At 40.3% G+C, this 23,380-nt stretch overlaps 1 protein-coding gene across 1 annotated transcript in view; it reads right to left on the bottom strand.

Annotated features, from left to right (window-relative positions):
- Positions 1–23,380, bottom strand: part of LOC139748800 (probable glutamate receptor) — a 53,682-nt gene that overhangs the window by 23,067 nt on the left and 7,235 nt on the right. The gene's annotated exons all lie outside the window — the stretch shown is intronic.

Below are 23,380 nucleotides of genomic sequence, written 5' to 3' on the forward strand. Positions count from 1 at the left end.
TGGGAGTATGTGATAGAGTGTAAGAAAGTAAATTCTCGATTAATATGGGTAAAACTGAAAGTTGATCGAGAGAGGTGGGTGATTATTGGTGCATATGCACCTGGGCATGAGAAGAAAGATCAAGAGAGGCAAGTGTTTTGGGAGCAGCTGAATGAGTGTGTTAGTGGTTTTGATGCACAAGACCGGGTTATAGTGATGGGTGATTTGAATGCAAAGGTGAGTAATGTGGCAGTTGAGGGAATAATTGGTATACATGGGGTGTTCAGTGTTGTAAATGGAAATGGTGAAGAGCTTGTAGATTTATGTGCTGAAAAAGGACTGATGATTGGGAATACCTGGTTTAAAAAGTGAGATATACATAAGTATACTTATGTAAGTAGGAGAGATGGACAGAGAGCGTTATTGGATTACGTGTTAATTGACAGGCGTGCGAAAGAGAGACTTTTGGATGTTAATGTGCTGAGAGGTGCAACTGGAGGGATGTCTGATCATTATCTTGTGGAGGCTAAGGTGAAGATTTGTATGGGTTTTCAGAAAAGAAGAGTGAATGTTGGGGTGAAGAGGGTGGTGAGAGTAAGTGAGCTTGAGAAGGAGACCTGTGTGAGGAAGTACCAGGAGAGACTGAGTACAGAATGGAAAAAGGTGAGAACAATGGAAGCAAGGGGAGTGGGGGAGGAATGGGATGTATTTAGGGAATCAGTGATGGATTGCGCAAAAGATGCTTGTGGCATGAGAAGAGTGGGAGGTAGATTGTTTAGAAAGGGTAGTGAGTGGTGGGATGAAGAAGTAAGAGTATTAGTGAAAGAGAAGAGAGAGGCATTTGGACGATTTTTGAAGGGAAAAAATGCAATTGAGTGGGAGATGTATAAAAGAAAGAGACAGGAGGTCAAGAGAAAGGTGGAAGAGGTGAAAAAAAGGGCAAATGAGATTTGGGGTGAGAGAGTATCATTAAATTTTAGGGAGAATGAAAAGATGTTCTGGAAGGAGGTAAATAAAGTGCGTAAGACAAGGGAGCAAATGGGAACTTCAATGAAGGGAGCAAATGGGGAGGTGATAACAAGTAGTGGTGATGTGAGAGGGAGATGGAGTGAGTATTTTGAAGGTTTGTTGAATGTGTTTGATGATAGAGTGGCAGATATAGGGTGTTTTGGTCGAGGTGGTGTGCAAAGTGAGAGGGTTAGGGAAAATGATTTGGTAAACAGAGAAGAGGTAGTGAAAGCTTTGCGGAAGATGAAAGCCGGCAAGGCAGCAGGTTTGGATGGTATTGCAGTGGAATTTATTAAAAAAGGGGGTGACTGTATTGTTGACTGGTTGGTAAGGTTATTTAATGTATGTATGACTCATGGTGAGGTGCCTGAGGATTGGCGGAATGCGTGCATAGTGCCATTGTACAAAGGCAAAGGGGATAAGAGTGAGTGCTCAAATTACAGAGGTATAAGTTTGTTGAGTATTCCTGGTAAATTATATGGGAGGGTATTGATTGAGAGGGTGAAGGCATGTATAGAGCATAAGATTGGGGAAGAGCAGTGTGGTTTCAGAAGTGGTAGAGGATGTGTGGATCAGGTGTTTGCTTTGAAGAATGTATGTGAGAAATACTTAGAAAAGCAAATGGATTTGTATGTAGCATTTATGGATCTGGAGAAGGCATATGATAGAGTTGAACGAGATGCTCTGTGGAAGGTATTAAGAATATATGGTGTGGGAGGCAAGTTGTTAGAAGCAGTGAAAAGTTTTTATCGAGGATGTAAGGCATGTGTACGTGTAGGAAGAGAGGAAAGTGATTGGTTCTCAGTGAATGTAGGTTTGCGGCAGGGGTGTGTGATGTCTCCATTGTTGTTTAATTTGTTTATGGATGGGGTTGTTAGGGAGGTAAATGCAAGAGTTTTGGAAAGAGGGGCAAGTATGAAGTCTGTTGGGGATGAGAGAGCTTGGGAAGTGTGTCAGTTGTTGTTCGCTGATGATACAGCGCTGGTGGCTGATTCATGTGAGAAACTGCAGAAGCTGGTGACTGAGTTTGGTAAAGTGTGTGGAAGAAGAAAGTTAAGAGTAAATGTGAATAAGAGCAAGGTTATTAGGTACAGTAGGGTTGAGGGTGAAGTCAATTGGGAGGTGAGTTTGAATGGAGAAAAACTGGAGGAAGTGAAGTGTTTTAGATATCTGGGAGTGGATCTGGCAGCGGATGGAACCATGGAAGCGGAAGTGGATCAGAGGGTGGGGGAGGGGGCGAAAATTTTGGGGGCCTTGAAGAATGTGTGGAAGTCGAGAACATTATCTCGGAAAGCAAAAATGGGTATGTTTGAAGGAATAGTGGGTTCCAACAATGTTGTATGGTTGCGTGGCGTGGGTTATGGATAGAGTTGTGCGCAGGAGGATGGATGTGCTGGAAATGAGATGTTTGAGGACAATGTGTGGTGTGGTGTGAGGTGGTTTGATCGAGAGAGTAACGTAAGGGTAAGAGAGATGTGTGGAAATAAAAAGAGCGTGGTTGAGAGAGCAGAAGAGTGTGTTTTGAAGTGATTTGGGCACATGGAGAGAATGAGTGAGGAAAGATTGACCAAGAGGATATATGTGTCGGAGGTGGAGGGAACGAGGAGAAGAGGGAGATCAAATTGGAGGTGGAAAAATGGAGTGAAAAAGATTTTGTGTGATCGGGGCCTGAACATGCAGGAGGGTGAAAGGAGGGCAAGGAATAGAGTGAATTGGAGCGATGTGGTATACCGGGGTTGACGTGCTGTCAGTGGATTGAATCAAGGCATGTGAAGCGTCTGGGGTAAACCATGGAAAGCTGTGTAGGTATGTATATTTGCGTGTGTGGACGTATGTATATACATGTGTATGGGTGGGGGTTGGGCCATTTCTTTCGTCTGTTTCCTTGCGCTACCTCGCAAACGCGGGAGACAGCGACAAAGTATAAAAAAAAAAAATATATATATATATATATATATATATGAAGAGAGGAAAGTGATTGTTTCTCAGTGAATGTAGGTTTACGGCAGGGGTGTGTGATGTCTCCATGGTTGTTTAATCTGTTTATGGATCGGGTTCTTAGGGAGGTAAATGCAAGAGTTTTGGAAAGAGGGGCAAGTATGAAGTCTGTTGGGGATGAGAGAGCTTGGGAAGTGAGTCAGTGTTTGTTCGCTGATGATACAGCGCTGGTGGCTGATTCATGTGAGAAACTGCAGAAGTTGGTGACTGAGTTTGGTAAAGTGTGTGAAAGAAGAAAGTTAAGAGTAAATGTGAATAAGAGCAAGGTTATTATGTACAGTAGGGTTGAGGGTCAAGTCAATTGGGAGGTGAGTTTGAATGGAGAAAAACTGGAGGAAGTGAAGTGTTTTAGATATCTGGGAGTGGATCTGGCAGCGGATGGAAACATGGAAGCGGAAGTGGATCACAGGGTGGGGGAGGGGGCGAAAATTCTGTGAGCCTTGAAGAATGTGTGGAAGTCGAGAACATTATCTCGGAAAGCAAAAATGGGTATGTTTGAAGGAATAGTGGTTCCAACAATGTTGTATGGTTGCGAGGCGTGGGCTATGGATAGAGTTGTGCGCAGGAGGATGGATGTGCTGGAAATGAGATGTTTGAGGACAATGTGTGGTGTGAGGTGGTTTGATCGAGTGAGTAACGTAAGGGTAAGAGAGATGTGTGGAAATAAAAAGAGCTTGGTTGAGAGAGCAGAAGAGGGTGTTTTGAAGTGGTTTGGGCACATGGAGAGAATGAGTGAGGAAAGATTGACCAAGAGGATATATGTGTCGGAGGTGGAGGGAACGAGGAGAAGAGGGAGACCAAATTGGAGGTGGAAAAATGGAGTGAAAAAGATTTTGTGTGATCGGGGCCTGAACATGCAGGAGGGTGAAAGGAGGGCAAGGAATAGAGTGAATTGGAGCGATGTGGTATACCGGGGTTGACGTGCTGTCAGTGGATTGAATCAAGGCATGTGAAGCGTCTGGGGTAAACCATGGAAAGCTGTGTAGGTATGTATATTTGCGTGTGTGGACGTATGTATATACATGTGTATGGGGGGGGGTTGGGCCATTTCTTTCGTCTGTTTCCTTGCGCTACCTCGCAAACGCGGGAGACAGCGACAAAGTATAAAAAAAAAAAAAATATATATATATATAGGAAGAGAGGAAAGTGATTGTTTCTCAGTGAATGTAGGTTTACGGCAGGGGTGTGTGATGTCTCCATGGTTGTTTAATCTGTTTATGGACGTGGTTGTTAGGGAGGTGAATTCAAGAGTTTTGGAAAGAGGGTCAAGTATGAAGTCTGTTGGGGAAGAGAGAGCTTGGGAAGTGAGTCAGTTGTTGTTCGCTGATGATACAGCGCTGGTGGCTGATTCATGTGAGAAACTGCAGAAGTTGGTGACTGAGTTTGGTAAAGTGTGTGAAAGAAGAAAGTTAAGAGTAAATGTGAATAAGAGCAAGGTTATTATGTACAGTAGGGTTGAGGGTCAAGTCAATTGGGAGGTGAGTTTGAATGGAGAAAAACTGGAGGAAGTGAAGTGTTTTAGATATCTGGGAGTGGATCTGGCAGCGGATGGAAACATGGAAGCGGAAGTGGATCATAGGGTGGGGGAGGGGGCGAAAATTCTGGGAGCCTTGAAGAATGTGTGGAAGTCGAGAACATTATCTCTTAAAGCAAAAATGGGTATGTTTGAAGGAATAGTGGTTCCAACAATGTTGTATGGTTGCGAGGCGTGGACTATGGATAGAGTTGTGCGCAGGAGGATGGATGTGCTGGAAATGAGATGTTTGAGGACAATGTGTGGTGTGAGGTGGTTTGATCGAGTAAGTAACGTAAGGGTAAGAGAGATGTGTGGAAATAAAAAGAGCGTGGTTGAGAGAGAAGAAGAGGGTGTTTTGAAATGGTTTGGTCACATAGAGAGAATGAGTGAGGAAAGATTGACCATAAGGATATATGTGTCGGAGGTGGAGGGAACGAGGAGAAGAGAGAGACCAAATTGGAGGTGGAAAGATGGAGTGAAAAAGATTTTGTGTGATCGGGGCCTGAACATGCAGGAGGGTGAAAGGAGGGCAAGGAATAGAGTGAATTGGAGCGATGTGGTATACCAGGGTTGACGTGCTGTCAGTGGATTGAATCAAGGCATGTGCAGCGTCTGGGGTAAACCATGGAAAGATGTGTAGGTATGGATATATATATATATATATATATATATATATATATATATATATATATATATATATATATATATATATATATATATATATATATATATATATATATATATATATATATATATATATATATATATATACATATATATATTCCTATGAGTCCATGGGGAAAATGAAACACGAAAAGTTCACAAGTGTACTTTCGTGTAATAATCGCATCATCAGGGGAGACACAAGAGACAAGTATAACACTCAGTTGACATACATCGAAGAGACGAAGCTATGACGCCATTTGGTAAACATGTGATTGTCCAAAACATAAAACGAGCGTTCATAAACTTATCATTTTACAAATCTTATCAACAATAAAGTTATCTAATTTGTATAGACCATCACTTATAGTAAAATCATAATTCTTTGTGTATTTGATAATAGAAAATTCATGATATTCTCTTGGTAACAGAGTTAGAGGTTAATAACTGAGATGGCGTTCCTCCAGTCAATACAATTATCATAGTTTCTAACACGATCAAACAAAGCACTTGATTCTTGTCCCATTCTTATACTATATTTATGTTGCTTGAGTCTAACAGAAAGATCCTTACCAGTCTGACCAACATAGAATTTATCACAGTTTCCACAAGGAACTTTACAGATGCAACCAAGAGAATTTTTCTTGTAAATTCCTCATTAAGATATTCTTTATAGTATTATTGTTGCTAAAGGCAACATTTCCATTAAAGGATTTAAGCAACATGGGAAGCAAAGTGAAATTATTATTAGAAGGGAGAACTAAAAGATTCTTGGTGTCAATGGGAGGTTTCGGCTCAACTCTATAAAATGATTTCTTTGCTAACTTAAGGGATTTATCAGTGAAAGATCTAGGGTACTTTAACTTAGATCCAATAGAATATATCTTCTCAAACTCATCATCAATAAACTCTGGACTGCAGATACGTAATGCCCTAAGGAACTTAGATTGAAATGATCATAATTTAACTCTGTCATGTTGGGATGAGTAATAATGGATATATGAGCATACATTGGTGGGTTTTCTGTATATGCTAAACTTAAACTTGTTTCCTTGTCTATGGATCATGCAATCTAAAAATGGTAACATACCATTATTTTCATTTTCTATAGTAAATTTGATGGAATGTACTAAATTGTTAAGTGAGGGGAGAAATATTTGTAAATTTTCATTTGTTTGCCAAACGCAAAGAGCATCATCTACATACCTAAGCCAAATTGCATGAGAAGGTAAGATATCCTTTAATAATTTTGTTTAAAAAAATTCCATACAATGATTACTTAGTACAGGTGAAAGAGGGTTACCCATTGCCATACCAAATTTTTGAGCATAATAATCTCCATTGAATTGAAATACACAGTCTTTGAAACACAATTCTATCAGTTCAATGAAATTAGACTTTGAAACAGGTAAATGAAAATCATCCAAGACATCTTTTTGTAATTTAGAAAAATACAGTAATTTAAGTAATGATAATATTAATATCTGTAAGGGTTTAGTGTATGCCAGTTTGTCAAAACCAGTGGAAGCTAATTGCCCTAAAAGATTCATAAGAGCTATTAACACGTTAAAAAAAAAAATAAGGATATACATATTATTAAGCAGATAAGGCTAACACTTTTGTGATTTTAGACAAAAGTAAATATTTATCTAAAATGAATGATCTTCTAAATGAGAACACAACATATTCTAAACTTAGTAAAAAATCCCTTAGAAGCAGTTAATTCTCACTTCAATAAAGAAATTAGGTTGTTGTTCAAAAGTAACATTTCTCTTATCAAAAGTTTGTCATCTTTGTCCCCTTCATTGCCATATATGTATGGACTTATCAAAACACATAAACAGAATTTTCCAGCAAGACCTATTGTGAGTTCAGTAGGCTGCATCATATATAAATTGTAAAAATGGTTAATTTCTCTATTAACCCCTTTAGTGGGTAAGGTATCAAAGTCTAATATCATGAACAATGTAGATTTAGTCAACAAGCTAAACAATATCAATGTTCATTTTCATTTCAAACTAGCTAGCTTTGATGTTTCCTCACTTTTCACTAAAGTTCCAGTTGATGACCTTTTAGAATATTTATTTGAAGTCTTGGATGATATTCATTTACCTGTTTCCAAGTCTAATTTCATTGAACTGATAAATTTGTGTATAAAAGACTGTGTATTTCAATTTAATGAAGATTATTATGATCAAATATTTGGTATGGCAATGGGTAACCCTCTTTCACCTGTACTAAGTAATCTTTATGTGGATTTTTTTGAAACAAAATTATTAAAGGATATCTTACCTTCTCATGCAATTTGGTTTAGGTATGTAGATGATGTCCTTTGTGTTTGGCCAACAAATGAAAATTTACAAATATTTCTCCCCTTACTTAACAATTTAGTACCTTCCATCAAATTTACTATAGAAAATGAAAATAATGGTATGTTACCATTTTTAGATTGCATGATCCATAGACAAGGAAACAAGTTTGAGTTTAGCATATACAGAAAACCCACCAATGTATGCTAATATATCCATTATTACTCATCTCAACATGACAGAGTTAAATTATGATCATTTCAATCTATGTTCCTTAGGGCATTACGTAATTGCAGTCCAGAGTTTATTGATGATGAGTTTGAGAGGATATATTCTATTGGATCTAAGTTAAAGTACCCTAGATCTTTCATTGATAAATCCCTTAAGTTAGTAAAGAAATCATTTTATAGAGTTGAGCCCAAACCTCCCATTGACACCAACAATCTCTTAGTTCTCCCTTTTGATAATAATTTCACTTTGCTTCCCATGTCGCTTAAATCCTTTAATGTAAATGTTGCCCTTAGCAACTATAATACTATACAGAATATCTTTATCAGGAATTCACAAGAAAATTCTCATGGTTGCATCTATAAAGTCCTTTGTGGAAACTGTGATAAATTTTATGTAAGGATCTTTCTGTTAGACAAAGCAACATAAATATAGTATAAGAACGGGACAAGAATCAAATGCTTTGCTTAATCATGTTAAGAACTATGATCATTGTATTGACTAAAATAACGTTATCTCAGTTATTAACTCTATCTCCGTTATCAAGAGAAATATCAGTGAATCTTGTATCATTAATTATAAGAAGAATTATAATCTTACTTTTAGTGATGGTCTATACAAATTAGATAACTTTATTGTTAATAAGATTTGTAAAATGATAAGTTTATGAACGCTCGTTGTAGGTTTTGGAGAATCACATGTTAACCACATGGTGTCCTAGCTTCGTCTCTTCGATGTATATCAACTGACTGTTATACTTGTCTCTTGTGTCTCCCCTAATGATGTGATTATTACACAAAACTGCACTTGTGAACATTTCGTGTTTCATTTTCCCCGCGGACTCTTAGGAATATCTTGATCACGCGCAAAATTATGATCCTTTCCAATATATATATATATATATATATATATATATATATATATATATATATATATATATATATATATATATATATATATATATATATATATATATATATATATATATATATATATATATATATATATATATATATATATATATATATATATATATATATATATATATATATGTATATATACATATATATATATATATATATATATATATATATATATATATATATATATATATATATATATATATATATATATATATATTTATATATATATATATATTTATTATTTTTTTTATTATACTTTGTCGCTGTCTCCCGCGTTTGCGAGGTAGCGCAAGGAAACAGACGAAAGAAATGGCCCAACCCACCCCCATACACATGTATATACATACGTCCACACACGCAAATGTACATACCTACACAGCTTTCCATGGTTTACCCCAGACGCTTCACATGCCTTGATTCAATCCACTGACAGCACGTCAACCCCGGTATACCACATCGCTCCAATTCACTCTATTCCTTGCCCTCCTTTCACCATCCTGCATGTTCAGGCCCCGATCACACAAAATCTTTTTCACTCCATCTTTCCACCTCCAATTTGGTCTCCCTCTTCTCCTCGTTCCCTCCACCTCCGACACATATATCCTCTTGGTCAATCTTTCCTCACTCATTCTCTCCATGTGCCCAAACCACTTCAAAACACCCTCTTCTGCTCTCTCAACCACGCTCTTTTTATTTCCACACATCTCTCTTACCCTTACGTTACTCACTCGATCAAACCACCTCACACCACACATTGTCCTCAAACATCTCATTTCCAGCACATCCATCCTCCTGCGCACAACTCTATCCATAGCCCACGCCTCGCAACCATACAACATTGTTGGAACCACTATTCCTTCAAACATACCCATTTTTGCTTTCCGAGATAATGTTCTCGACTTCCACACATTCTTCAAGGCTCCCAGAATTTTCGCCCCCTCCCCCACCCTATGATCCACTTCCGCTTCCATGGTTCCATCCGCTGCCAGATCCACTCCCAGATATCTAAAACACTTCACTTCCTCCAGTTTTTCTCCATTCAAACTCACCTCCCAATTGACTTGACCCTCAACCCTACTGTACCTAATAACCTTGCTCTTATTCACATTTACTCTTAACTTTCTTCTTCACACACTTTACCAAACTCAGTCACCAGCTTCTGCAGTTTCTCACATGAATCAGCCACCAGCGCTGTATCATCAGCGAACAACAACTGACTCACTTCCAAGCTCTCTCATCCCCAACAGACTTCATACTTGCCCCTCTTTCCAAAACTCTTGCATTTACCTCCCTAACAACCCCATCCATAAACAAATTAAACAACCATGGAGACATCACACACCCCTGCCGCAAACCTACATTCACTGAGAACCAATCACTTTCCTCTCTTCCTACACGTACACATGCCTTACATCCTCGATAAAAACTTTTCACTGCTTCTAACAACTTTCCTCCCACACCATATATTCTTAATACCTTCCACAGAGCATCTCTATCAACTCTATCATATGCCTTCTCCAGATCCATAAATGCTACATACAAATCCATTTGCTTTTCTAAGTATTTCTCACATACATTCTTCAAAGCAAACACCTGATCCACACATCCTCTACCACTTCTGAAACCACACTGCTCTTCCCCAATCTGATGCTCTGTACATGCCTTCACCCTCTCAATCAATACCCTCCCATATAATTTACCAGGAATACTCAACAAACTTATACCTCTGTAATTTGAGCACTCACTCTTATCCCCTTTGCCTTTGTACAATGGCACTATGCAAGCATTCCGCCAATCCTCAGGCACCTCACCATGAATTATACATACATTAAATAACCTTACCAACCAGTCAACAATACAGTCACCCCCTTTTTTAATAAATTCCACTGCAATACCATCCAAACCTGCTGCCTTGCCGGCTTTCATCTTCCGCAAAGCTTTCACTACCTCTTCTCTGTTTACCAAATCATTTTCCCTAACCCTCTCACTTTGCACACCACCTCGACCAAAACACCCTATATCTGCCACTCTATCATCAAACACATTCAACAAACCTTCAAAATACTCACTCCATCTCCTTCTCACATCACCACTACTTGTTATCACCTCCCCATTTGCGCCCTTCACTGAAGTTCCCATTTGCTCCCTTGTCTTACGCACTTTATTTACCTCCTTCTAGAACATCTTTTTATTCTCCCTAAAATTTAATGATACTCTCTCACCCCACTCTCATTTGCCCTTTTTTTCACCTCTTGCTCCTTTCTTTTGACCTCCTGTCTCTTTCTTTTATACATCTGCCACTCAATTGCATTTTTTCCCTGCAAAAATCGTCCAAATGCCTCTCTCTTCTCTTTCACTAATACTCTTACTTCTTCATCCCACCACTCACTACCCTTTCTAATCAACACACCTCCCACTCTTCTCGTGCCACAAGCATCTTTTGCGCAATCCATCACTGATTCCCTAAATACATCCCATTCCTTCCCCACTCCCCTTACTTCCATTGTTCTCACCTTTTTCCATTCTGTACTCAGTCTCTCCTTGTACTTCCTCACACAGGTCTCCTTCCCAAGCTCACTTACTCTCACCACCCTCTTCACCCCATCATTCCCTCTTCTTTTCTGAAAACCCATACAAATCTTCACCTTAGCCTCCACAAGATAATGATCAGACATCCCTCCAGTTGCACCTCTCAGCACATTAACATCCAAAAGTCTCTCTTTCGCACGCCTGTCAATTAACACGTAATCCAATAACGCTCTCTGGCCATCTCTCCTACTTACATAAGTATACTTATGTATATCTCGCTTTTTAAACCAGGTATTCCCAATCATCAGTCCTTTTTCAGCACATAAATCAACAAGCTCTTCACCATTTCCATTTACAACACTGAACACCCCATGTATACCAATTATTCCCTCAACTGCCACATTACTCACCTTTGCATTCAGATCACCCATCACTATAACCCGGTCTCGTGCATCAAAACCACTAACACACTCATTCAGCTGCTCCCAAAACACTTGCCTCTCATGATCTTTCTTCTCATGCCCAGGTGCATATGCACCAATAATCACCCACCTCTCTCCATCAACTTTCAGTTTTACCCATATTAATCGAGAATTTACTTTCTTACATTCTATCACATACTCCCACAACTCCTGTTTCAGGAGTATTGCTACTCCTTCCCTTGCTCTTGTCCTCTCACTAACCCCTGACTCTACTCCCAAGACATTCCCAAACCAATCTTCCCATTTACCCTTGAGCTTCGTTTCACTCAGAGCCAAAACATCCAGGTTCCTTTCCTCAAACATACTACCTATCTCTCCTTTTTTCACATCTTGGTTACATCCACACACATTTAGGCACCCCACTCTGAGCCTTCGAGGAGGATGAGCACTCCCCGCGTGACTCCTTCTGTTTCCCATTTTAGAAAGTTAATACAAGGAGGGGAGGATTTCTGGCCCCCCGCTCCCGTCCCCTCTAGTCGCTTTCTACGACACGCGAGGAATACGTGGGAAGTATTCTTTCTCCCCTATCCCCAGGGATGATATACATATATGTACACATATACACCCACACACACACACACACACACACATACGCACATATACACACACACACACATACATATATATATATATATATATATATATATGAAAAATGTAAGAAACAATTTAGAAAACTGAAGCTTCCAGCTTGAAATGAATATATATATATATATATATATATATATATATATATATATATATATATATATATATATATATATATATATATATTTATTTATTTATTTATTTTGCTTTGTCGCTGTATCCCGCGTTAGCGAGGTAGCGCAAGGAAACAGACGAAAGAATGGCGCAACCCGCCTACATACAAATGTATATACATACACGTCCACACACGCAAATACACATACCTATATATCTCAATGTACACATATATATACACACACAGACATATACATATATACACATGTACATAATTCATACTGTCTGCCTTTATTTGTTCCCATCGCCACCTCGCCACACAGGGAATAACAACCCCCTCCCCCCTCATGTGTGCGAGGTAGCGCTAGGAAAAGACACCAAAAGCCCCATTCATTCACACTCAGTCTCTAGCTGTCATGCAATAATGCACCGAAACCACAGCTCCCTTTCCACATCCGGGCGCCACAAACTTTCCATGGTTTACCCCAAACGCTTCACATGCCCTGGTTCAATCCATTGAAAGCACGTCGACCCCGGTATACTATATCGTTCCAATTCACTCTATTCCTTGCACGCTTTTCACCCTCCTGCATTTTCCGGCCCCGATCAATCAAAATTTTTTCACTCCATCTTTCCACCTCTAATTTGGTCTCTCACTTCTCCTCGTTCCCTCCACCTCTGACACATATATCCTCTTGGTCAATATTTCCTTACTTATTCTCTCCATGTGACCAAACCATTTCAAAACACCCTCTTCTGCTCTCTCAACCACACTCTTTTTATTTCCACACATCTCTCTTACCCTTGCATTTCTTGCTCGATCAAACCACCTCACACCACATATTGTCCTCAAACATCTCATTTCCAGCACATCCACCCTCCTACGCACAACTCAATCCATAGCCCACGCCTCGCAACCATACAACATTGTTGGAACCACTATTCCTTCAAACATACCCATTTTTGCTTTCCAAGATAATGTTCTCGACTTCCAAACATTCTTCAAGGCTCCCAGAATTTTTGTCCCCTCCCCCACCCTATGATTCACTTCCACTTCCATGGTTCCATCCGCTGCCAGATCCACTCCCAGATATCTAAAACACTTTACTTCCTCTAGTTTTTCTCCATTCAATCTTACCTCCCAATTGACTTGACCCTCAACCCTACTCTATCTAATAATCTTGCTCTTATTTACATTTACTCTTAACTTTCTTCTTTCACACACTTTACCAAACTCAGTCACCAGCTTCTGTAGTTTCTTACACGAATCAGCCACCAGCGCTGTATCATCAGCGAACAACAACTGACTCACTTCCCTAGCTCTCTCATCCACAAGAGACTGCATACTTGCCCCTCTTTCCAAAACTCTTGCATTCACCTCCCTAACAACCCCACCCATAAACAAATTAAACAACCATGGAGACATCACACACCCCTGCCGCAAACCTACATTCACTGAGAACCAATCACTTTCCTCTCTTCCTACCCGTACACATGCCTTACATCCTCGATAAAAACTTTTCACTGCTTCTAACAACTTGCCTCCCACACCATATATTCTTAATACCTTCCACAGAGCATCTCTGTCAACTCTATTATATGCCTTCTCGAGATCCATAAATGCTACATACAAATCCATTTGTTTTTCTAAGTATTTCTCCCATACATTCTTCAAAGCAAACACCTGATCCACACATCCTCTACCACTTCTCAAACCACACTGCTCTTCCCCAATCTGATGCTCTATACATGACTTCACACTTTCAATCAATACGCTCACATATAATTTACAAGGAATACTCAACAAACGTATACCTCTGTACTTTGAGCACTCACTCTTATCCCTTTTGCCTTTGTACAATGGCACTATGCACGCATTCGGCCAATCCTCAGGCACCTCACCATGAGTCATTTTTTTTTAATTTTTTATTATACTTTGTCGCTGTCTCCCTCGTTTGCGAGGTATCGCAAGGAAACAGACGAAAGAAATGGCCCAACCCCCCCCCCCCATAAACATGTATATACATACGTCCACACACGCAAATATACATACCTACACAGCTCTCTATGGTTTACCCCAGACGCTTCACATGCCTTGATTCAATCCACTGACAACACGACAACCCCGGTATACCACATCGCTCCAATTCACTGTATTACTTGCCCTCCTTTCACCATCCTGCATGTTCAGGCCCCGATCACACAAAATCTTTTTCACTCCATCTTTCCACCTCCAATTTGGTCTCCCTCTTCTCCTCGTTCCCTCCACCTCCGACACATATATCCTCTTGGTCAATCTTTCCTCACTCATTCTCTCCATGTGCCCAAACCACTTCAAAACACCCTCTTCTGCTCTCTCAACCACGCTCTTTTTATTTCCACACATCTCTCTTACCCTTACGTTACTCACTCGATCAAACCACCTCACACCACACATTGTCCTCAAACATCTCATTTCCAGCACATCCATCCTCCTGCGCACAACTCTATCCATAGCCCACGCCTCGCAACCATACTACATTGTTGGAACCACTATTCCTTCAAACATACCCATTTTTGCTTTCCGAGATAATGTTCTCGACTTCCACACATTCTTCAAGGCCCCCAGAATTTTCGCCCCCTCTCCCCACCCTATGATCCACTTCCGCTTCCATGGTTCCATCCGCTGCCAGATCCACTCCCAGATATCTAAAACACTTCACTTCCTCCAGTTTTTCTCCATTCAAACTCACCTCCCAATTGACTTGACCCTCAACCCTACTGTACCTAATAACCTTGCTCTTATTCACATTTACTCTTAACTTTCTTCTTCCACACACTTTACCAAACTCAGTCACCAGCTTCTGCAGTTTCTCACATGAATCAGCCACCAGCGCTGTATCATCAGCGAACAACAACTGACTCACTTCCCAAGCTCTCTCATCCCCAACAGACTTCATACTTGCCCCTCTTTCCAAGACTCTTGCATTTACCTCCCTAACAACCCCATCCATAAACAAATTAAACAACCATGGAGACATCACACACCCCTGCCGCAAACCTACATTCACTGAGAACCAATCACTTTCCTCTCTTCCTACACGTACACATGCCTTACATCCTCGATAAAAACTTTTCACTGCTTCTAACAACTTTCCTCCCACACCATATATTCTTAATACCTTCCACAGAGCATCTCTATCAACTCTATCATATGCCTTCTCCAGATCCATAAATGCTACATACAAATCCATTTGCTTTTCTAAGTATTTCTCACATACATTCTTCAAAGCAAACACCTGATCCACACATCCTCTACCACTTCTGAAACCACACTGCTCTTCCCCAATCTGATGCTCTGTACATGCCTTCACCCTCTCAATCAATACCCTCCCATATAATTTACCAGGAATACTCAACAAACTTATACCTCTGTAATTTGAGCACTCACACTTATCCCCTTTGCCTTTGTACAATGGCACTATGCACGCATTCCGCCAATCCTCAGGCACCTCACCATGAGTCATACATACATTAAATAACCTTACCAACCAGTCAACAATACAGTCACCCCCTTTTTTAATAAATTCCACTGCAATACCATCCAAACCTGCTGCCTTGCCGGCTTTCATCTTCCGCAAAGCTTTCACTACCTCTTCTCTGTTTACCAAATCATTTTCCCTAACCCTCTCACTTTGCACACCACCTCGACCAAAACACCCTATATCTGCCACTCTATCATCAAACACATTCAACAAACCTTCAAAATACTCACTCCATCTCCTTCTCACATCACCACTACTTGTTATCACCTCCCCATTTGCGCCCTTCACTGAAGTTCCCATTTGCTCCCTTGTCTTACGCACTTTATTTACCTCCTTCCAGAACATCTTTTTATTCTCCCTAAAATTTAATGATACTCTCTCACCCCAACTCTCATTTGCCCTTTTTTTCACCTCTTGCACCTTTCTCTTGACCTCCTGTCTCTTTCTTTATACGTCTCCCACTCAATTGCATTTTTTCCCTGCAAAAATCGTCCAAATGCCTCTCTCTTCTCTTTCACTAATACTCTTACTTCTTCATCCCACCACTCACTACCCTTTCTAATCAACCCACCTCCCACTCTTCTCATGCCACAAGCATCTTTTGCGCAATCCATCACTGATTCCCTAAATACATCCCATTCCTCCCCCACTCCCCTTACTTCCATTGTTCTCACCTTTTTCCATTCTGTACTCAGTCTCTCCTGGTACTTCCTCACACAGGTCTCCTTCCCAAGCTCACTTACTCTCACCACCCTCTTCACCCCAACATTCACTCTTCTTTTCTGAAAACCCATACAAATCTTCACCTTAGCCTCCACAAGATAATGATCAGACATCCCTCCAGTTGCACCTCTCAGCACATTAACATCCAAAAGTCTCTCTTTCGCACGCCTGTCAATTAACACGTAATCCAATAACGCTCTCTGGCCATCTCTCCTACTTACATAAGTATACTTATGTATATCTCGCTTTTTAAACCAGGTATTCCCAATCATCAGTCCTTTTTCAGCACATAAATCTACAAGCTCTTCACCATTTCCATTTACAACACTGAACACCCCATGTATACCAATTATTCCCTCAACTGCCACATTACTCACCTTTGCATTCAAATCACCCATCACTATAACCCGGTCTCGTGCATCAAAACCACTAACACACTCATTCAGCTGCTCCCAAAACACTTGCCTCTCATGATCTTTCTTCTCATGCCCAGGTGCATATGCACCAATAATCACCCACCTCTCTCCATCAACTTTCAGTTTTACCCATATTAATCGAGAATTTACTTTCTTACATTCTATCACATACTCCCACAACTCCTGTTTCAGGAGTATTGCTACTCCTTCCCTTGCTCTTGTCCTCTCACTAACCCCTGACTTTACTCCCCAGACATTCCCAAACCACTCTTCCCCTTTACCCTTGAGCTTCGTTTCACTCAGAGCCAAAACATCCAGGTTCCTTTCCTCAAACATACTACCTATCTCTCCTTTTTTCACATCTTGGTTACATCCACACACATTTAGGCACCCCACTCTGAGCCTTCGAGGAGGATGAGCACTCCCCGCGTGACTCCTTCTTCTGTTTCCTATTTTACAAAGTTGATACAAGGAGGGGAGTATTTCTGGCCCCCGCTCCCGTCCCCTCTAGTCGCTTTCTACGACACGCGAGGAATACGTGGGAAGTATTCTTTCACCCCTATCCCCAGGGATAATATACATATATATATACATATACACATACACACACATACACATACATACGCACATATACACACACACACACACACACATATATATATATACATATGAAAAATGTAAGAAACAATTTAGAAAACTGAAACTTCTAGCTTGAAATGAATGAAAAAATGAATGTCACATAACGGTTCAACCTCTGGCTATGGAAAAAGGAAATGTATAATTTATTTACACAAACGTCAATAGCATTTCTCATCAATTTAACCACTGTATCAATAAGCTTCAATGTCTAAACTTCATTTTTCTCCAATTTCACTATTTTCTTGTCAAAACACCATATATGAAACTATCACTCCAGTAATACAACTATAAACATTTACTTCCCCTTTAAAAACGTTCTGGGGAAGTCTGTCTCGATACACTGCGGGAAACTCTACCACCTGGCGAGGTTTGTGTTGCAATGGTTCCCGATTCACAAACGTAGTAGCATCACTGGTGGGCCAAGGTAGTTCCGTTTGCGAAGAGGCGCTTTATATGATGTCTTGACACACGATGGTCTTAACGAGGTGATGATAGAGGTCCAGTGGAAGTGTTGTTCAGCGATGGGCAATTTCCTTGCCATGCTGAAGGACACAGTTCCCGTCACGTCGATTCTCTTCCACCGTCTGAGGACCTGATAGCTGTGGTGCGTCCATCAGCATACCTGCCAGACTCACACACTAAACGTGGTAAACACTGTTCACTCTCTAATGCCTCCGTCACTACCAAAGTCAGCTGGTCAATGGTGTCCCAAGGAATGTAGGAATCCATTGAGTTCAGTGCTCTATTTTTTTGGATGCTCAGAATTGGTGCAGTTGGGAGAACAAGGGTGGCAATTCTATTGAAGGAAGTAGACCGATGCTATTGGCAGTCAAGATGCCGAGAATGACGCAAATAATGATCAGAGGGATGAGGAGCTTCTCAACATCACATTTGTCATCTTTCAATAGCTTCTTCTTATCCTCCTCCACAGGGTAGTAGTAGTAGTAGTATCGCTGGTCACCTTCATCTGGGTGGTAGTGTTCTGCTGGTGGTTCCGCTTGTTCAGGAGCTTTTTAGTCTCTGTTTTGAAGCGTCTTGGAGTCATACATACATTAAATAACCTTACCAACCAGTCAACAATACAGTCACCCCCTTTTTTAATAATTTCCACTGCAATACCATCCAAACCTGCTGCCTTGCCGGCTTTCATCTTCCGTAAAGCTTTTGCTACCTCTTCTCTATTTACCAAATCATTTTCCCTAACCCTCTCACTTTGCACAACACCTCGACCAAAACACCCTATATCTGCCACTCTATCATCAAACACATTCAACAAACCTTCAAAATACTCACTCCATCTCCTTCTCACATCACCACTACTTGTTATCACCTCCCCATTAGCCCCCTTCACTGAAGTTCCCATTTGCTCCCTTGTCTTACGCACTTTATTTACCTCCTTCCAAAACATCTTTTTATTCTCCCTGAAATTTAATGATACTCTCTCGCCTTAACTCTCATTTGCCCTCTTTTTCACCTCTTGCACCTTTCTCTTGACCTCCTGCCTCTTTCTTTTATACCTCTCCCACTCATTTGCATTTTTTCCCTGTAAAAATCGTCCAAATGCCTCTCTCTTTTCTTTCACTTATAATCTTACTTCTTCATCCCACCACTCACTACCTTTTCTAATCAACCCACCTCCCACGCCTCTCATGCCACAAGCATCTTTAGCGCAAGCCATCACTGCTTCCCTAAACACATCCCATTCCTCCCCCACTCCCCTTACCTCCTTTGTTCTCACCTTTTTCCATTCTGTACTCATTCTCTCCTGGTACTTCCTCACACAAAAATCCTTCCCAAGCTCACTTACTCTCACTACTCCCTTCACCCCAACATTCTCTCTTCTTTTCTGAAAACCCCCACAAATCTTCACCTTCGCTTCCACAAGATAATGATCAGACATCCCTCCAGTTGCACCTCTCAGCACATTAACATCCAAAAGTCTCTCTTTTGTGCGTCTATCAATTAACACGTAATCTAATAACGCTCTCTAGCCATCTCTCCTACTTACATACGTATACTTATGTATATCTCGCTTTTTAAACCAGGTATTCCCAATCACCAGTCCTTTTTCAGCACATAAATCTACAAGCTCTTCAACATTTCCATTTACAAGACTGACCACCAGTCCTTTTTCAGCATATAAATCTACAAGCTCTTCACCATTTCCATTTACAAGACTGAACGCTCCATTCATACCAATTATTCCCTCAACTGCCACATTACTCACCTTTGCATTCAAATCACCCATCACTATAACACGGTCTTGTGCATCAAAACCACTAACACACTCATTCAGCTGCTCCCAAAACACTTGCCTCTCATGATCTTTCTTCTCATTCCCAGGTGCATATGCACCAATAATCACCCATCTCTCTCCATCAACTTTCAGTTTTACCAATATCAATCTAGAGTTTACTTTCTTACATACTCCCATATACTCCCACAACTCCTGATTCAGGAGTAGTGCTACTCCTTCCCTTGCTCTTGTCCTCTCACTAACCCCTGACTTTACTCCCAATACATTCCCAAACCACTCTTCCCCTTTACCCTTTAGCATCGTTTCACTCAGAGCCAAAACATCCAGGTTCCTTTCCTCAAACATACTACCTATCTCTCCTTTTTTTCTCTCATCTTGGTTACATCCACGCACATTTAGATACCCCAATCTGAGCCTTCGAGGAGGATGAGCACTCCTCGCGTGACTCCTTTTTCTGTTTCCCCTTTCAGAAAGTTAAAATACAAAGAGGGGAGGGTTTCTGGCCCCCCGCTCCCGTCCCCTTTACTCGCCTTCTACGACACGTGAGGAATGCGTGGGAAGTATTCTTTCTCCCCTATCCCCAGGGATATATATATATATATATATATATATATATATATATATATATATATATATATATATATATATATATATATTTTTTTTCTTCAAACTATTCGCTATTTCCCTCATCAGCAAGGTAGCGTTAAGAACAGAGGACTGGGCCTCTGAGGGAACATCCTCACCTGGCCCCCTTCTCTGTTCCTTCTTTTGGAAAATCAAAAAAAAAAAAAAAGCAAGAGGGGAGCATTTCCAGCCCCCCGCTCCCTCCCCAGATTTCTAAAGGACGTTGTCCATTTTTTTGTGCGTCTTTGTACTTGCTCTATTTTTCCCTCGTCCTTTTTTATGTTTAGGGACCAAAACTGGACAGAATATTCAAGATGTGGTCTTACTAGAGAATCTTAAAGTGATATTGTTTCTAGTGTCTTATAATCTATGTTCCTAGCTATGAAACCTAACGTTGGTTACCTTTTTTACTTGCTGCTTGACAATGTTTAGTATATTTCAAATTGTTTCTCATGACACCTCCAAGGTACTTTTCTTCATTTACATTAGTTAGAGAATTTCAGAATAGTTTGTAGTCGTAACGTATAGTCTTGTCTACAATAAACATCATTCCCATCTGTTTGACCACTCTGTTAGTAAGTTAAGATATCTTTGGATCATTTCGCAGTCCCTAGCTTAGTATCGTCAGCAAATTTGGTGATCTTAGACATGAGACCGAGTTCTAGGTCATTGATGTATATCATGAAAAGAATTGGGCCTAGGACCGACCCCTTTGGCACACCACTCTTTACGTCTAGCCAATCTGAGGCTTCGCTTTTTAATACTCTTGTGAAGTACTTTATCGAAAGCCTTTTGGAAATCTAGATATACTACATCAGACGGTAATTTTTGTCCCAATTCTGATGATAACATTAAAGAATTCCAGCAAAGTCGTCAGGTAGGATCTTCTATAGCGGAAACCGTGTTGGTTATCCAGTATAATTTTGTGTTTCTCTAGAAAAGTGACAATTTTATCTCGTATCATTTCTTCCATCATTTTACATAACACTGACGTAAGCCTAATTGGTGGATAGTTCAGGGCACACTTTTTGCCTCCTTTTTTCATATAGGTGTAACATTTGCTAGCTTCCAACTCCTTTAAAAATCTTGGAGCTAAGTTATCTGGTCCGTTGGATTTATTGGGATTTAATTGGTCCAGGTATTTAGGTACTTCAGAGCTCTTTATTTCTCTAACCTTCAACTCTTCTTTATCAGATCCCTGAAATATTTTTAATTGGTTGTGGTATTCGAGATGTTTCTTCAACTGTGATTACGGAGTTATAAGAATGATTTAGTATGGTAGCCATTTCCTTGTCGTCAGTAATTAGTGTGTCATGTTCGTTTCGTAATGGTCCAATTCCTCTTTTTACTGTCTTCTTTTGTCTAATATATTTGAAGAATTTCTTAATATTATTCTTATCTTTGAAGAAATTCTTTTTTGTTCGCGTTTACTCTGTCTTTCTTGTGATTTTCTGACACTATTTGGGTTTTGATTCATTCCTGACGATTTTCATCGGTTCCCATCGATTTTAGTTTCTTATATATTTTCTTTTGGCGAATTAGTCTTTCCATTCTCCGATTCCTCCATGATGGTTTTGAAATATTGCAAGTTCTCTTTGTAATTCGTGAACTATGTTTATTTTCAATATCGAGTATTGTGTTTTTAGAATCCTTCCACCTTTCCTCTACTGTGTAAACAGCAAGAAGTTTTGTCCAACAGGCAATGCAAATCTCTTGTTTAATGTTTTCAATATGTCCTTACCTGAATTCTGGGATCAAGAGTTTGTTGTCATTTATTTCATAATCTAAAATCTACCTCCTATCTAATCCAACTATGATCGCTGTTTGACAGACTTTAGCCTAATTCGCAAGAGTTACTTAAGTTTGTGTCACTGATGAGGACAAGATCAAGAATGTTTTTACCTATACCTGTTTTTTTAATTACCTGTTCTAGAAAAGCGTCTTCAATTAGTTCTGTTAGTCTCCTTCCCTCTCGGTCACCTGCTCATGTGCTCCAGTTTATGTTTGGACTGCTGAAGTCTCCTACTTTTATAACCTCTTCACTGTTTCCTTTGGTTTTGATTTCATTGTATTGTATCTTATTCGTAGCCTTCTTTTTGCTTAGGAGGTCTGTAATGATACTCCGAGCATTCGTGTATATCAAACTTATTTTCCTCTGAGTTCACATCTGGACTTTCAGTATAAGTGTTTGTATTATCAGTGTTAATGTCTGCGTGTGCAGCAGCGGTAGAGGGACGGGTCTCCATCTGTTTTTGGTTCCCCGCCTTACTCTGACCTTCCCCTCATTGGACCTTGCCAGAGTCGTTCCTCAAAGTTACTTGTGCTAACCCTCTACTTTTTCTGCCACAGGTGTTCCCATCTGACCCTACTTGACATTCATGTGCTAATTCCTCTGCCTGTGAGGTTACCGTTACTAGCCGAGGCTCCCTACCGCCAAGGTCACACCCATCCTCTACCTTGTTCCTCAGATCCCGTTCACACTCAGATTCCCCTGCACCGACCTACCCTCACAGCTACTCCCTCACCCTCTCCCACTCTCCTAGTTCCTTCGTTAGCTAGACCATGATTTGCTCTCCTGAGTAGTTTATCTTTATGGAAGAAAGGCCTAATAATCTCATCCAGTATTCTGCCAAGGCGGGCTTTCCCTATACCATTAAAGTGACGACCATCCCAGCGTTCAGAGATCTCTCATAAGTAAAATAGTCCCGCAGGTCTATACTAAACACACTATCCTCCTCCCTACAGAGATCTTCCATTCATCCGTTTATCCTCAGCATTCTACTGAGGGTACAGGAATCGACGTCGTATCTTGGCAGCAATCCCAATACCATAAGCTTCTTACGACTTCACTTGAACTTCTGGA

Source organism: Panulirus ornatus, chromosome 5 (assembly GCF_036320965.1).
Source record: "Panulirus ornatus isolate Po-2019 chromosome 5, ASM3632096v1, whole genome shotgun sequence".
NCBI lineage: Eukaryota > Metazoa > Arthropoda > Malacostraca > Decapoda > Palinuridae > Panulirus > Panulirus ornatus.